The sequence below is a fragment of the Lissotriton vulgaris genome, chromosome 10 (genome assembly GCF_964263255.1).
Source record: "Lissotriton vulgaris chromosome 10, aLisVul1.2, whole genome shotgun sequence".
Taxonomy (NCBI): Eukaryota; Metazoa; Chordata; class Amphibia; order Caudata; family Salamandridae; genus Lissotriton; species Lissotriton vulgaris.
In genome coordinates this window covers 279,648,468-279,664,145 of record NC_141698.1, presented here as the reverse complement: position 1 = coordinate 279,664,145, position 15,678 = coordinate 279,648,468, and positions in this window count along the sequence as shown.

The following is a 15,678-nucleotide window of genomic DNA, read 5'->3' as shown; positions in this document are numbered from 1 at the left end:
TTCTTCCATCCGCATTCACCTGTCTGCTATGGCCGCATACCTCCAGAATAGGCAACACCTTTCACTTTTCAAGGTTCCTGCTATAAAGGCATTTCTGGAAGGACTCAAAAGGGTCATTCCACCACGGACACCACCAGCACCTGAATGGAACCTCAATGTGGTTCTTACAAGGCTGATGGGTCCTCCTTTTGAGCCACTGCACTCTTGTGAGCTTCAGTTTCTGACTTGGAAGGTGGCTTTCTTAGTAGCAATTACATCGCTACGGAGGGTTAGTGAGTTGCAGGCATTCACCATCCAAGAACCATTTTTCCAAGTACATGCTAACAGGGTGGTGCTCCGCACTAACCCTAAATTTCTACCCAAGGTTGTATCTCAATTCCACATAAACCAGACAATTGAGTTGCCAGTGTTTTTTCAAAACCCTGAGTCGCTGGCGGAGCGGATGCTCCACACCCTTGACGTTAAAAGAGCCTTAATGTACTACATTGAAGGACAAAGGATTTTCGAAAGACCAAGCAACTTTTCGTTGCATTTGCCTCACACCACAAGGGTAATGCTATTTCCAAAGCTGGTATCGCTAGGTGGATCGTGAAATGTATTCAGATCTGTTACGCTAAGGCTAAACGCACTCTCACTATTCCACCAAGAGCCCACTCCACCAGAAAGTTGGGGGCCTCTATGGCTTTCCTTGGGAACATTCCCTTAGAGGATATTTGTAGAGCAGCCACATGGTCTACCACACACACTTTTACTAAACATTACTGTGTAGACGTGCACTCTAAACAGCAGGCAGCTGTTGGTCAGGCTGTTCTCAGAACACTTTTTCAAACTGCTGCAGCTGGCACGGGCGGCCGCCGATAAGAGGGGGACTGCTATGTATTCTATGCACAGATATGAATTCAGCAGCCCACATGCCTCGAACTGCAAATGCTACTTACCAGTATGCATCTGTTCTTGGCATGTAGGGCTGCTGACATTCATATCGCCCGCCCTCCTCCCCGGCGCCTGTAGCAGCTGCAGTATTCATATATACATATATGCTCATAGCATGGTCATCACTCTCACTCCATCTCTGCCAATGGCTAAAAACAATCTGGGGATGGAGGCGATGCCCATGCGCACTGTAGTCCAGGGGAGGAGCCACCTATCTCGTGATACTTCGAAGACTCTTCCAGGACAACAATGTGCAATCATCCGGACCCAACACTAGGCGGCGATCTATGCACAGATATGAATGTCAGCAGCCCTACATGCCAAGAACAGATGCATACTGGTAAGTAGCATTTGCATTTCACTAGCAGTACCTCTGTGCGTCAGTAGGTGGAGTTGTTTGGCTCTGCGTACGTCGCTGGCGCTGTATGCACAGAGATGATGTCACGGAGATTACTTAGGCGCCACCTATGCACGCTGACGTCAGTTCTTTCTTTTTCCGCCCCAGGAAGCGCAGATCCGGTTAGAGCACGTACCTTAGTCACATTTTGACTATCTTTTTGAGACTTTTGTCTCCAGTAAGTTTGAGTCTACTCTGGTGCACGTAGGGATGCCTGGTTTTAAGTCTTGTGGGGCCTGCCGTCGCAATATGCCGGTGGCGGGCCCCCACGACATCTGTCTCTACTACCTGGAGAGCGACCATGACTCCCGATCCTGTATGAACTGTCTGGCCATGGCCCGAAGGCCTTGAGGGAGCGGCGCCATACGCTGCTTGAGGTCCCTCTCTCGTCCCAGCGCCGTTCACGGTCCAGGGGTCGCTCCAGAGAATGCTCGCGTGGCCACCATCATCGCTCCTCAGGCTCCAAGTCTTCAGCCTCGGATTCGGGTAAGAGACTGCACAAAAAAAAGTTGAAGAAGCGTCGCTCTCCGATGTCCCCCCCCCCCCCCCGTTGGTCCCCGGATGCGGACGAGAGGGGAACAGGGGTTCTTCCCCTGCGGCTCTTAAGGAGCCCCCGAGTCCCGCGGCCTACCCACCTTATCCGGGTCCGCCGGTGACTCCTGCACAGGTGCAATAATTTCTTGCTAGCATGGACCGACTGTTTAGGCCTCGTGCTCCCGCCAACGCGCCCTTGAGCCCCGCAGTCCCGTGCCAGGATCCTGCGCTGCAGGCCCCAGCCCCACCCTTGGCTCCGCCTCCGGCGCCGCAGGGATGCTATTTGTTCCACCCCTGCCCAGGTCCCAGGACAATTTTGACCCTACCTGGGATCCACATTGGTACATGGCGCTAGTTCTGCCCCGTCCGGTGCTGTTCCCGGGGCCATTTGTTCCTTTCCCGGTCCCTCCCCTGCCGCCCCAGTCTGTCCCACATACAGCGGAGGTGGAGGACAACTGGGAGGGGAACGAGGACCCTCTTGCTCTTCAGTGTGACTCTGAGCAGGACTGGGCGGACGAGTTAGAGGAGGCCAGCGGCCTTGATGTCTCCTCTGACCCAGGGTTTGCCTCTCCTCCGCCTACCATGGAGGGGAGCGCTTCTTACACGATGGTGCTCCGTCTGGAGGCTGAGGTATTCAACCTTGATCTCCCTACGGTAGCCTGAAAGACTAATCTCCTCACTGAGGTGCCCCAGACGGTGTCCACTTCATCTGAAAGAGACACGTTATTCTGATAGATACATCTGCCGTGTGGATTCCTCACCTTGTGAATATCCCCCTTGCGTCAGCAACGTTCGGAAATTTTCTTCGTAGCACGCCGACGTGGACGACGTCACCGGAGCACGGCATCGCGCGTGACTCCGTCTGACGTCACCGACCCCATATCAGGCCCACGCCGGCGTGATGACGTCAGTTCCCTTTTTTCCGCGTCTCCGACGCTAACGGTTTTCGGGATCTTCAGCGATACCTAGTATCTTTCTGTTTGATATTTGTCACTGTTTCTCTCTTACGACCTTGTTCTTCTCCGGAGATGTCGTCGAGGAAAACAGGCTTTAAACCATGTAGGTCTTGTGCCCGCATGATGTCTATCACTGACCCACATAAGGATTGTTTGTGGTGTCTTGGTTCAAGTCACGATGGGAAGAACTGCGAGTCCTGTTTTAAGATGAATCCAAATGCGCTTCGGGAGCGTGAAGCAAAGTTGCTTTTGGCAAAGGTGAAGAAAGACTCTGGGCGACTTTCGAGATCTACGTCACGGAGATCGAAGTCGAAGCAAAGGTCTCGGTCGAGGTCGGTATCGGCGTCGAGGTCCAGAGCGGGCTCGAGGTCTGGAGAGGACTCGAGGTCTAAAGCGAAGTCGAAGTCCAGAGATAGATCTAGGTCTAGATCTAAGTCGGCTTCCGGACATGCTTCGAGCTCTTCGAGGAGAAAGCATAAGAGGAGGAAGCACAGTTAGAGACATCATTCGGGGAAGGATTCCTCTGACTCGAAGAGAAAGTCTCACAAACATCGTAAGGACTTTGTCTCTCCTTCACCTGCTTTGTCAAAAGAAGGATCTCCGGCGCCGGAGCCGGACCCGGAGCTGGTTTCCTCGGAGCATGAAGAAGAGGAGGTGATTCAAGAACCGGCTTCGACGGAGACTCCTGTGAATCCGGAAGGTCAGGGTGAGGATGTGTCGGGTCGGCCTCCATTGCAACATCCGGTAGGTCCGTACCCTTCCTTTCCTGGTCCTGGGCAGGATCCCTCGCATTTTCTCAATGCGATGTATGGAGTTTATTCGAGGGCAATGTACCCCACTGGAGCGCCTGGTGGCCCCAGGGGTCCATTATCATACAATCTGGGTATTCCTCAGTCGTATGCCCCTGCTCCATTTATGCCTTTCATGCCGGCGCCTCTTTCACCTTGGCTCGGTACGGCTCCACCGAGGTCTTCGACTCCGCATGCGGCTTCGCCGACTCCGGATCGACCTCGTCGTGATCGAGGTACTACGCCTGTTCATGACTCTCGTCCTCCTGCTCCGGTTCCTCGATCGACGTCGGAACCGGCTCCGTCGGAGTCGTTGCCGGATCCATCGACTTCGATTCGAATGGAGTGGTCGAGGCGGAGAGCTCAGCGTCTTCTCGAGCAAAAGGATGATGAGAGTTCAGATGTGGAAGAAGGCGAGCTTCCTGATCATGATGATGACTTCGATGAGCTTCGGGATGCTAGTGGTCTGGAACTCTCTCCCGAGTGGGGTCTGCCTTCGACTTCTGATGCAACATCAAGGGACGTCGCTCCTTATCACGTGGTTATTAGGAAGGCTGCTGACCTTCTTAGCTTAAAGCTGCCCACAGTGGAGTACAAGCCCAACATTCTCACAGAAGTCCTGCATTCTCCTTCTTCGATTGTGGAGCCAACTCTGCCGTTTACTGATGCCTTGTCAGATCCAATTAAGGAGGTTTGGAAGAGGCCGTTGTCTGCTCCTGCAGTTTCAAGGGTTATTGCAAGGCGCTATAGGGTGGCTCCTGATGACCCTGCCTTTCTGTCTACACATCCATCTCCGGAAAGTCTTGTGGTTCAGGCGGCTTGCTCTAATAGGGCTGCAGGCTCTTTCCCTCAAGTGCCAGCTGATAAAGAGTCTAAGAAATTGGATCAGGCTGCGAAGAAGACTTTCTCTTCTGGGAGCATGGCTCTGAAGTCATCAAACGCTACTTGCCTTTTAGGTAGATATGTGCACGCGCTGATGGACTCAGTGAAGCAATTGTCTACAAAACTTCCTGAGGAGGATAAGAAAAACTTTAATGAAGTGATCTCTGACACTCAGGCTGCGGCCCGCTTGGTCATTCAAAGCGGCATGGACACTGTGGATTCTGTTGCCAGAATTATGGGCTCATCCATTGCAACCAGGAGAGCCGCGTGGTTAAAGTCTTCTGATTTCTCAGCGGATGTACAATCTACTTTGCTGGACTTACCCTTTGATGGGACTGGCCTTTTTGGTAAAAAGGCTGATGTGGCCTTGGAAAGGTTTAAAGACAGCCGTGCCACTGCGAGATCCTTGGGTCTGCAGATGAGAGGGTCGACGGCTAGAAAATTCAAGGGATTTAAATCTTCTTTTCGTCCCTTCAAGCAGGGCCAACAGCAGCAGCAAAACCCTCTATATAGGTCCTATAGAGGTAGACAGAGGGGTCGTGGACGTGGACGTCAAGTCTCCTCTTCCTCCACTTCCTCCAATAATGCGCAACCCCCACCCGCATCAGCAAAGCAGCCCTAGATCCACCATTCTGGATCATGTAGGGCCAGTAGGGGGTCGGCTTACTCACTTTCTACGAGATTGGGAATCGGTTACATCAGATATTTGGGTTCTCAATCTCGTAGAGAATGGGTATGCACTTCCTTTTCAGGAGTTCCCTCCCAATTACCCTCCTTGCCAAGGTTATTGCTCGGAGGACCACCTGCTTCTCCTGCAGGAGGAAGTCCTGGCACTGTTTCGAAAGGGTGCAATAGAGGTGGTTCCAGAGCAGGAGAGGGGTCAAGGGTGCTACTCCCGGTATTTCTTGATTCCCAAGAAGGATGGCAGGCTTCGGCCTATCCTGGATCTCAGGATTTTGAACCTCTATCTCAAACAGGAGAAGTTCAAAATGCTCACCCTTGCTCAGGTTCTTCTGGCGCTGATGTAAGAAGACTGGATGGTGTCGATCGACTTGCAGGATGCGTATTTCCACATCCCAATCCTGAAGTCGCACAGGAAGTATCTCCGTTTTACGGTGGGTTCGCAGCACTACCAGTTTGCGGTCCTCCCGTTTGGACTTACTACTGCGCCTCGAGTTTTCACCAAGGTGATGGCTGTGGTGGCTGCACATCTCAGAAGGTCGGGGATTCCAGTTTTCCCGTACCTGGACGATTGGCTGATCAAAGCAGAGTCGCCGGAGATGGTGCTCCATCATCTGCAGGAGACAACTCAGTTGTTACACAGGTTGGGTTTTTCGATAAACGTACCCAAATCTCACCTGGTGCCCTCCCAGCGCAACCTGTTCATAGGTGCGGTACTGGACACTTCTGTATGTCGTGCATTCCCTCCACCTCAAAGGATTCGCGACATTCAGGAAATGGTTCCTTTATTCTTCAATGGGGCGGTTGTTCCAGTCCTGAAGGTCCTTCGCCTGCTCGGTCTGATGGCTTCTTGCATTCTGTTGGTCAGTCATGCACGCTGGCACATGAGGGCGCTCCAGTGGTGCCTCCGCAGGCAGTGGTATCAGCACAACGGAGATCTCAGGGAGTCAGTGAGGATCTCCAGGGAAGCTGCAGCGGATCTGTCTTGGTGGGGCGTGGAAGGCAATCTGTCACAAGGAAAGCCTTTTCAGCTGCCTCCATCGGTGGCCACAGTGATATCGGATGCATCCACTCTAGGGTGGGGTGCTCATCTGGGAGACCTGGAGGTCAAAGGTTTTTGGTCTCCGGAAGAAAGGTTGTTTCACATCAACCTTCTGGAATTGAGGGCGATACGTTTGGCGCTCAAGGCCTTCCTCCCTTCCCTTTGCGGTCGTTCGGTTCAGGTTCTAACGGACAACACGACCGCGATGTGGTACATCAACAAGCAGGGAGGAGTAGGGTCGCAGTGTCTCTGCAGAGAGGCTCTGCGTCTCTGGTCCTGGGTTCAGGACCATCAGATTTGTCTGGTGGCAAATCATCTGGCCGGGGTTCTGAACGTGCGTGCAGACAGTCTCAGTCGGCAGTTCTCTGCCGACCACGAGTGGAGGCTTCACCCGGAGGTTGTTCACGACATCTTTCGGATGTGGGGGGACTCCTCGGGTGGATCTATTTGCCACTCGCGAGAATGCTCACTGCCCTTCATTCTGCAGTCTCCAGTATCCGATGCAAGGAGCATTGGAGGACGCGTTTCAGTTGAGTTGGGGAGATCGACTCCTTTACGCGTTTCCCCCCATACCTTTGATTCCTCGGGTTCTAAAGGAAGATTCGTCAAGACCGGGCCCAAGTCATATTGGTTGCTCCGGATTGGCCAAGAAGGGTGTGGTATTCGGACCTACTCCACCTATCCTCTCACCCGCCGCTCCGTCTCCCTCACAGGGCAGACCTCCTCTCTCAGTTGGAGGGGCAGGTTCTACACCCCCACCTCCAGACATTACACCTTCATGCCTGGAGATTGAACGGGGCAACTTGAGTTCATTTTCTCTCCCTCACGAGGTCGTGGATGTTATTCTCTCTGCCAGGCGTGACACCACTAAGTCCATATACTCCTATAGGTGGACTAAATTTGTTTCTTGGTGCAGGGAGAGGGATGTTGACCCTTTGAAGGCTCATTTGTCTAATATTTTACAATTTGCCCTTTATCTGGCACAGCAAGGTTTGGCTGTGTCCACGGTCAAGGGTTATCTTTCGGCCTTATCGGCGTTTTTATGTTTGCCGGATCAGCCTTCTCTCTTTAAATCTCCGGTAGTTTTGAGATTCTTGAGGGGTCTTTTGAATATGTTTCCTCCTACTCCTTTTATTGTTCCTCATTGGGATTTGAATCTTGTGCTGACCTTTTTAATGGGTTCTCCCTTCGAACCCTTGCACAAGTGTCCATTGAGGCTTCTCTCTTTTAAAACAATTTTCCTCGTTGCAATCACCTCGGCAAGGAGGGTAAGTGAGCTTCAAGCTCTAAGTTCCAAACCCCCATTCCTGACCATTCATGCAGAAAGGATGGTTCTTAGGACCAGGGCTGCTTTTCTGCCTAAGGTGGTGACTCCTTTCCATCTTGGGCAGTCCATTACCCTTCCTACCTTCTATCCTCCCCCTCACCCGTCTAAGGAGGAAGAGAGGCTGCATCGCCTGGACCCTAAGAGGGCGGTGTCTTTCTATCTGGACCGGACTAAGGACTTCCGGTTGGACGACCAGCTGTTTGTTGGCTTTGCTGGCTGCAAGAAGGGCAGAGCGGTGCACAAGCGCACTCTTTCCAGGTGGATAATCCTGTGCATCAAGATCTGCTACTCCCTTGCGGGTAAGGACCCTCCTGAGGGTATTAGAGCTCATTCAACTAGAGCAAAGTCTGCAACATCTGCTTTGTCTAGGGGTGTACCTGTTGAGGATATTTGCAGGGCCGCGACTTGGGCCTCCCTCCACACTTTCGCGAAGCATTACTGCTTGGATACCGAGGTGAGGAGGGATGGCCACTTCGCGCGTTCTGTCCTCCAAGACTTCCTGGTGTAGCAGAGTGGACACCCTCCTCCGGGAGTGGGGACTGCTGTGGGAATCTATTCACAAGGTGAGAAATCCACTCGGCAGATGTATCTATCAGAAGAACAAGTTACTTACCTTCGGTAACGCTTTTTCTGGTAGATACTATATCTGCCTGTGGATTCCTCACTGACCCACCCGCCTCCTCGTTGTCTACTCTGCTATACCTGGTCTTTCTGTATATATGATTGTAATACTGTTGTATTGATTTGGTTCTATTTGTACTGTGTACATTTGCTATCGTTGGTCCGTCCGTGTGCCTCGAAGGCACGGAAAAAAGGGCGGAACTGACGTCATCACGCCGGCGTGGGCCTGATATGGGGTCGGTGACGTCAGACGGAGTCACGCGCGATGCCGTGCTCCGGTGACGTCGTCCACGTCGGCGTGCTACGAAGAAAATTTCCGAACGTTGCTGACGCAAGGGGGATACTCACAAGGTGAGGAATCCACAGGCAGATATAGTATCTACCAGAAAAAGCGTTACCGAAGGTAAGTAACTTGTTCTTCCGTACCTTAGAATATTCTCAGGTGTCAGACTGGATCCGGAAAGTTTTCTGCTTAGCAGAACCCCTGCACGCGTGTAGGTGGCGTCATGCGGCTCCGCGTCAGTCACTGGCGTCGTATGCGCCAGGATGACGTCACGGAGACTACTTAGGCACCACTCATGCATGCTGATGTCAGTTCTTTCTTTTTCCATGCCGAAAAGCAGAGATCCAAATTGGACACGTACCTCGGTCATTTTTTACCACTTTTTTACACTTTTTGTCTCCTTCTCTTGTCTCCTGGTGCACATAGGGATGCCTGGCTTTAAGTCTTGTGGGTCGTGCCGCCGTAATATGTTGGTGGCGGACCCCCATGATGTCTGCCTCTACTGCCTGGAGACCGACCAGGACTGCCGCGCCATGGCCCCGAAGGCTTTGCGGGAGCAGCGCCGGAAGTTGCTGGAAGTCCGGCACTCCTCTCACTGCCGCTCCGGGTCTAGGGGTCGTTTACGGGACCGGAGCAGTCACTCCTCGGGCTCTAAGTCTTCGCCTTCAGAGTCCGGTAAGCGGTGCCATAAGAAGAAGTCAAAGAAGCGTGTTTCGCTCTCCAACGTCCCCCCGTCGGAGGCGGTTGAGGGGGACAGGGGCTCCGCCTCTGTGGCTTCTCCGGAGCCTGGGAGTCCTGCGGCCTACCCGCTATACCCGGGTCCGTCAGCCACCACTGAACAAATGCAAGAGTTTCTTGCTGCCATGGATCGCCTGTTTAGGCCTCGGGCTCCCGCGGGGCGCCTGCGGGCCCCGCTGTCCCATGTCCAGGTCCTGTTGTACCGGCGGCACCGCCTCTGGCTCCGGACCAGGAGCCACTGGATTCAGCCTCCTCGGCTCCGGCGCCACAAGGTGCAGCGCCGCTGGCTCTGGCCCAGGCGCTGCCCTTGGCTCCGGCCCCTCCCTTGGCTCTGGCCCCAGGGCTGCCACAGGCGCTGCACTGGGTGCCGTTTATCCTGCCCCGGTTTCCAGACCATTTAGTTCCGACCTGGGATCCACATTGGGATGCGGCTCCGGTTTGGCCCCGGCCAGCTCCGTTTCCGGCGCCGCTGGCCCCCTCCGACTCCGGCCCTGCCTCCGTGGCCGTCTCCATCTACTCCAGAACCGGATGAGGACTGGGACTGACTTCGAGCAGGATTGGGTGGATGACTTTCAAGATGTGGGTGAACTTGATGTGTCTTCTGACCCAGGGTTTGCCTCCCCTCTGCCTACTATGGAGGAGGGCGCTTCCTACACTATGGTACTGCGTTGAGCTGGGGAGGCGCTCCATCTCGCCCTCCCTACGGTGACCCTTAAGACCAACCTCCTTACGGAGGTGCTACAGACGGCGTCTACGTCTTCGGAACCGCTGCTCCCTTTTAATGAGGCCCTTACCGAAGTCCTCTTGGGCACTTGGTTGCGGTCGGCCTCGGGGGCGCCGGTGGATAATGACGTCGCTAGGTGTCATCGCCTGGTGATCCTGCCTTCTTGACCACTCACCCCACGCCTGAGAGCCTAGTCATTCAGGCCTCGACGTCAGAGTGCCTTTCCCACGGCTCCGCCGATAAGAACTCGAAGAAGCTGGACCAATATGGAAAGAGGTTGTTCTCCTCGGCCAGCTTGGGGTTGCGGTCAGTTAATACTACCTGCTTATTGGGCCGTTACTCCCATGCCGTGTGGGATTCGGTAGCAGGGGTCCTGCCTCAGTGTTCTGAGGAGGTCCAAGCTGTCCTTTCCCAAGCGATTGCGGAGGGAAAGGATGCGGCGAAGTTTGCTATTAGGTGTGCTCTGGACACTGCAGATTCCTTGGACAGGGCGATTTCCAGGACTGTGACGTTGCGGCGCCATGCCTGGTTGCGGTCTACCGGGTTCTTGCCCGATGTCCAGGGCTCGCTCATGGACATACCTTTAGATGGCTCCCGCCTGTTTGGTGACAAGGCTGACAATGCACTGGAGCGCTTTAAAGACTCACGGGCCACTGCCAAGTTGCAAAGTCCTTGGGTCTTTTTACGAAGAGCCCTGCCACGCCTGGGTTTCGTTCCTTTCATGGCCTGGGTAAACATACCCAAGCAGGCTTCTCCACGAAGCCTGGGCAGAGCCAGCCTCAGCTGGGACGCGGCTTTCGCAGGGGCGGGTCTGGTAACCAGCGAGCGGGTCAGTCCACCTCCACCCCCCCTGCTTCCACCTCTAAGATTTCCTAATCCGAGCTTCAGTCACCACCTCCACCACTAGCATGTAATCACATCGGACAAGTGGGTACTGCAGAGAATCTGCCAAGGTTACTCACTCCCCTTTTTGTCCTCCGGCCATGCCACCTCATTACCACCGCATGTCGGGGAATCATTTGGCTCTTCTCCATCAGGAAGTCACAGTCCTCCTGGCCAAAGGGGCCGTCGAGTGCGTTCCAGGTCGGAAGTAGGGAGTGGTTGTTATTCCCACTACTTTCTGGTCCCCAAAAAGGAAAAGGGGGGCTTGCGCTCCATCTTGGACCTCTGGGACGTCAATCGCTTCCTCCTGAAGGAGAAGTTCAAGATTCTGACTCTGGCTCAGGTCCTGACTGCCCTGGAACCTGGAGACTGGATGGTAGCGTTGGACTTGCAGGACGCCTATTTTCACATCCCTGTCCTGCCAGCCCACTGGCGTTACCTGCGTTTCATGGTAGGCCAGGAGCATTTTCAGTTTGCTGTGCTCCCCTTCGGCCTTACCAGCGCCCCTCGGGTGTTGACGAAAGCGATGGCTGTGGTCGCAGCTCACCTGCGCAGGTTCGGGGTGTCAGTCTTCCGATACCTCGACGACTGGCTGTTGAGGGCGGGCTCGCCCCAGGCAGTCGTCTCCCACCTCCAGACTACAGCCGACCTCCTGCATTTGCTTGGGTTCTCCATTAATGTGCCGAAGTCGCACCTGAGTCCCTCTCAGAAGCTCCCTTCATCGGAGCGGTTCTTGATTCGACGATGTTTCGGGTTTATCCTCCCGAGCAGCAAGTCCGGGATATTCAGGCTACGATTTCGCTCTTTCAGACTCTATCCCGTGTTTTAGTCAGGATGACCCTCTGGCTTCTGAGCCCGATGGCCTCCTGCATCCTGCTGGTGTCGCATGCCAGATGGCATATGCGGGCTCTACAGTAGGACACAGCATCAAGGCAACCTGGCCGATCGTGTCCATATCTCGGAGGGCGCTGCACAACTGTTGCTGTCGTGGCTCTCAAATCTCGATTGGGTCGGTGGCAGATCCCTCTCCCTTCCCCAACCGGAGCACACAGTAGTGATGAATGCGTCCCTCCTGGGATGGGGAGGCCACAAAGGAGAGGCAGAGAACAGAGGCCTCTGGTCTCCGGCTGAATCCCGGCTCCATAGCAACCTTCTGGAGCTGAGGGCGATCCTCCATGCACAGAAGGCATTCCTTCCCTCTGTCCGGGGAAGTGTGGTGCAGGTGTTCACGGACAACACCACCGCCATGTGGTTTTGGAACTAACAGGGCGGAGTGGGATCGTGGACCCTATGTCAGGAGGCTCTGCGCCTCTGGACATGGCTGGAACATCAGGGCGTGCCCCTGGTGGTTCAACACCTGGCAGGTTCGCTGAGCGCCAAGGCGGAGGAACTCAGCCGTCGGTGCATGATGGATCACGAATGGCGTCTGAACTCTGACGTGGCGCAAGGCCTTTTTAAGCAGTGAGGAGAGCCTTGGTTAGATCTATTCGCCACAGAAGAGAGCGCGCAATGTCATCAGTTCTGCGCGTTGGAATTTCCAAGGCGGCACTCGCTCGGAGACGCTTTTCATCGCGAGTGGAGCTGCGGTCTGTTGTACGCATTTCCACCTATACCGCTTCTGACAGAGTGCTGAAGAAGATCAGATGCAACCGGGCCCAAGTTATCCTTGTGGCTCCGGACTGGGTTCGAAGATACTGGTATCCCAAGCTACTCAGCATGTCTGTCGATTCCCCCCCCCCATTCGTCTGCCTCTTCAGGACGACCTTCTGTCGCAGCAGCAGGGGACGGTCCTTGGTGACTGAGCGGCAACAGTTGAAGCCATTTGACTTGCCTCCTGAAGTTTGTAATCTGATTCTGGCAGCCAGGCGTCCCTCCATAAAGTCGTTATACGCCTGCTGGTGGACAGATTTGTGGCATGGTGCACAGCAAAGGCTGTGGATCCACTCTCTGCCCCTCTTTCTGAGGTTCTCCTCTTCCTTCTTTCTCTTGCCCACCAGGACGCTGCTCTGAGCACTATCAAGGGCTACCTTTCTGCCCTTTCCACCTTCTTAAGGCTACCTGATCAGCCTTCTTTGTTCAAGTCCCCGATTGTAAATAGGTTCTTGAAGGGAATCACTCATATGTTCCCCCCTGTTCCTTTCGTGATGCCCCAGTGGGACTTGAACCTGGTTCTGACTGTCCTCTCCGTCTTTCTACTCTTAAAACTGCTTTCCTGGTTGCCATCACCTCTGCGAGGAGAGTGAGTGAGCTCCAGGCTCTTTCCTCCCAAGCCTCCTTTCCTTTCTGGCCATCCGGACAAGGTTGTGTTGCGGACAAGACCCTCTTTCCTGCCCAAGGTAGTCACAGCCTTCCACATCGGGCAATCCATCGCCTTGCCCACCTTCTTTCCGCCTCCGCATCCCTCTAAAGAGGAAGAGCGGCTCCACCGTCTGGACCCAAAACGTGCGCTCTCATACTATCTGGATCGCACACGCCAGTTCCAGGTGGATGACCAACTCTTTGTTGGTTACGTAGGCGCTAAGAAGGGACGAGCGGTGCACAAACTGACCATCTCTCGGTGGGTCATGTGGTGCATCAAGGCATGCTACTCTTTGGCTAAGAAGGAGCCTCCTGTTGGGCTGAGGGCCCATTCCACTCGGGCCACTACGGCTACTACTGCCCTGGGCCGGGTAGTCCCCGTTCGCAAGACACTACTGCCTGGACAGCCAAGTCCGGAGGGATGGCTTCTTTGGCCGTTCAGTCCTCCATGACTTTCTGGTGTGATTATTGGTTCGCAGACCCACCACCGGGGTTGGTATTGCTGGGGTATCTATTCTAAGGTATGGAATCTAATACTAACCTGTTTCTTTCAGATGCACAAGTTACTTACCTTCGGTTACGATATATCTGTAAGAAACAGTAGTTAGTATTGGATTCCTTACCGCCCCACCCATCCTTCCCGCTCTGCGAACTGATTGCTAGGGTTAAGGTCATCCCTTTTAGGGCTCTAGTTTTATGCACCAGTGGTCAGTGTCTTGCATGGGTCTGTGTAGGAAGGTGGATACCTGACTATGGTTGCCCCCAACTTTTTGCCTGGTGTTTTGCTGGTTTTTCGACTTTGTTGACCTGGGACCCTGCTATTCAGGGCCCCAGGCCCACTGCTCTCTCTGTAAAATGGATTCCGTGTACCTTAGGTGCATTTACCAATTGGTACTGGGCCACCTTATCAGTCCCTGTACCCAGGGCATAGGTGTACCCAGGGCCTACCAGGGGCTGCAGCATGTATTATGCCACCCCTGGCTGGCCATCTAAATCTGACACAACTGGCTGCACGACAGCTGGGGCAAGGTGGTGTAATCACCCTTTGCTTTAGATATAGTATACCTATATCTAACCCTAAAATGGACACATGTATTCCTATCAGTCACTCCTATGGCAGGCCTTAACAATCCTGAAGGCAGAGTGCTTGGAATTATGTGAGATGGTGCTCTGGCATGAGCTGAGCCCGTCTGCAGCTTGCGGAACTAAGTCCTAATAGCTGTTCTATGATAAGGCGTACCATATACTCTTAAGTGCATTATAATCCTCGCGGTTATTTGCTATCTTTGGTATCGCTTTGTCAAAACATGTCGAGTAAGGTGCCATACGAATTGGAATACTAACCCCTCGCCAATTCTGGCGACGGGGTTAGCATTCCACCCTTCTAGAGGGACACGACATGTATGTAACTGTGAACCCCGGTTAAAGTTAACTCAAGCCTCAGCATCACAAAATGGATGCTGCCACCACAGACACAAGTCTGACCTCCTGCTGATGGGAGTCCTTCCAGTGAGGAGAGCTTGGACAAAGGTTTTCCTGTCAGGGGCGGTGCTAGCACCATCCCAGACAGGGTTTTGTGTATCCTAGGTAGGCAGGGCTGAGGAGGAAGGTGACTGCAAGTGGCACCCCGGTGCTCACTATGCATCTGCCGGTTTGAACCAGTTCCAGGGGCACACCAGCCCCTGAGCTGGGGAAAGTCCGGACAAGGGAGAGGGGTGTAACCACCCCCCTCCTGGTCCCACCCATGGGCAGGACCTAGTCGCGTGCCAGCCCCTTTCTTTAGTATAAAGGTAGGAGCGGGCCCCCCTTCCCAAATGAGATCATCTTTGAATCCTGAAACTACTTTCTACGAAAGGAACTCAAGACTTCTTCTCAAGATTTCTCCCTTGTGACTAAGGAGTAGTCACCCTGCAGCAGCAGGCAACAACTAAGTATCTTGCTGTTTGCTGAACGCCCTTCCTCCGGAACCAGACCGACCAGCACGACGAGACCCCGACTCCCTGCCCTCTCTGACCTCTACCTGCCTCTACAGCACAGCTGAGATTCGTGGGTGCGACGAGACCAGAGGACCCGGCGACCATCAGAACCAGCACGACACTGACCCAGCACGACCGCCGAGGGACCCTCGAGTGGGTGCATTGGGGTAAGAGAAGCCCCAACCCCAAGCAGCACGAGCACCGAAGACCAGCCCCCCAGCATCCACCAGATCTGCGTGGGGCCCTTTTGCTTCTGTGTCGCTTGCCACGTTGTCCGGTCACTTGCCCGTTCGCTAGTGACCCTCCAGACGACGACCTACGTTTGTTTTACCGCTGGTCTAGCTCCTCTAGACTGGCCCTAGTCTCCTCCTGAAGGGGACCTTCCTCGGACCCTCCTGGTCCACTCCAGACGCCATTTTGTGTCGCCACGTGGGCTTGCCGTAGCCAAGGCTTGTTGCCTCCTTCACCGGATCCAGCATCGCCAGCAGCAGAAATCCGACGTGGGACAGCTCGCAGACCTCCAGCCTGATCGACATCAGCGCCCCTGGTCCGTGCAGCAGCAGAATTCAGTGTCACCTCTTCACCTGGAAGAGTGACCTAATCCGGTGCCATCCTG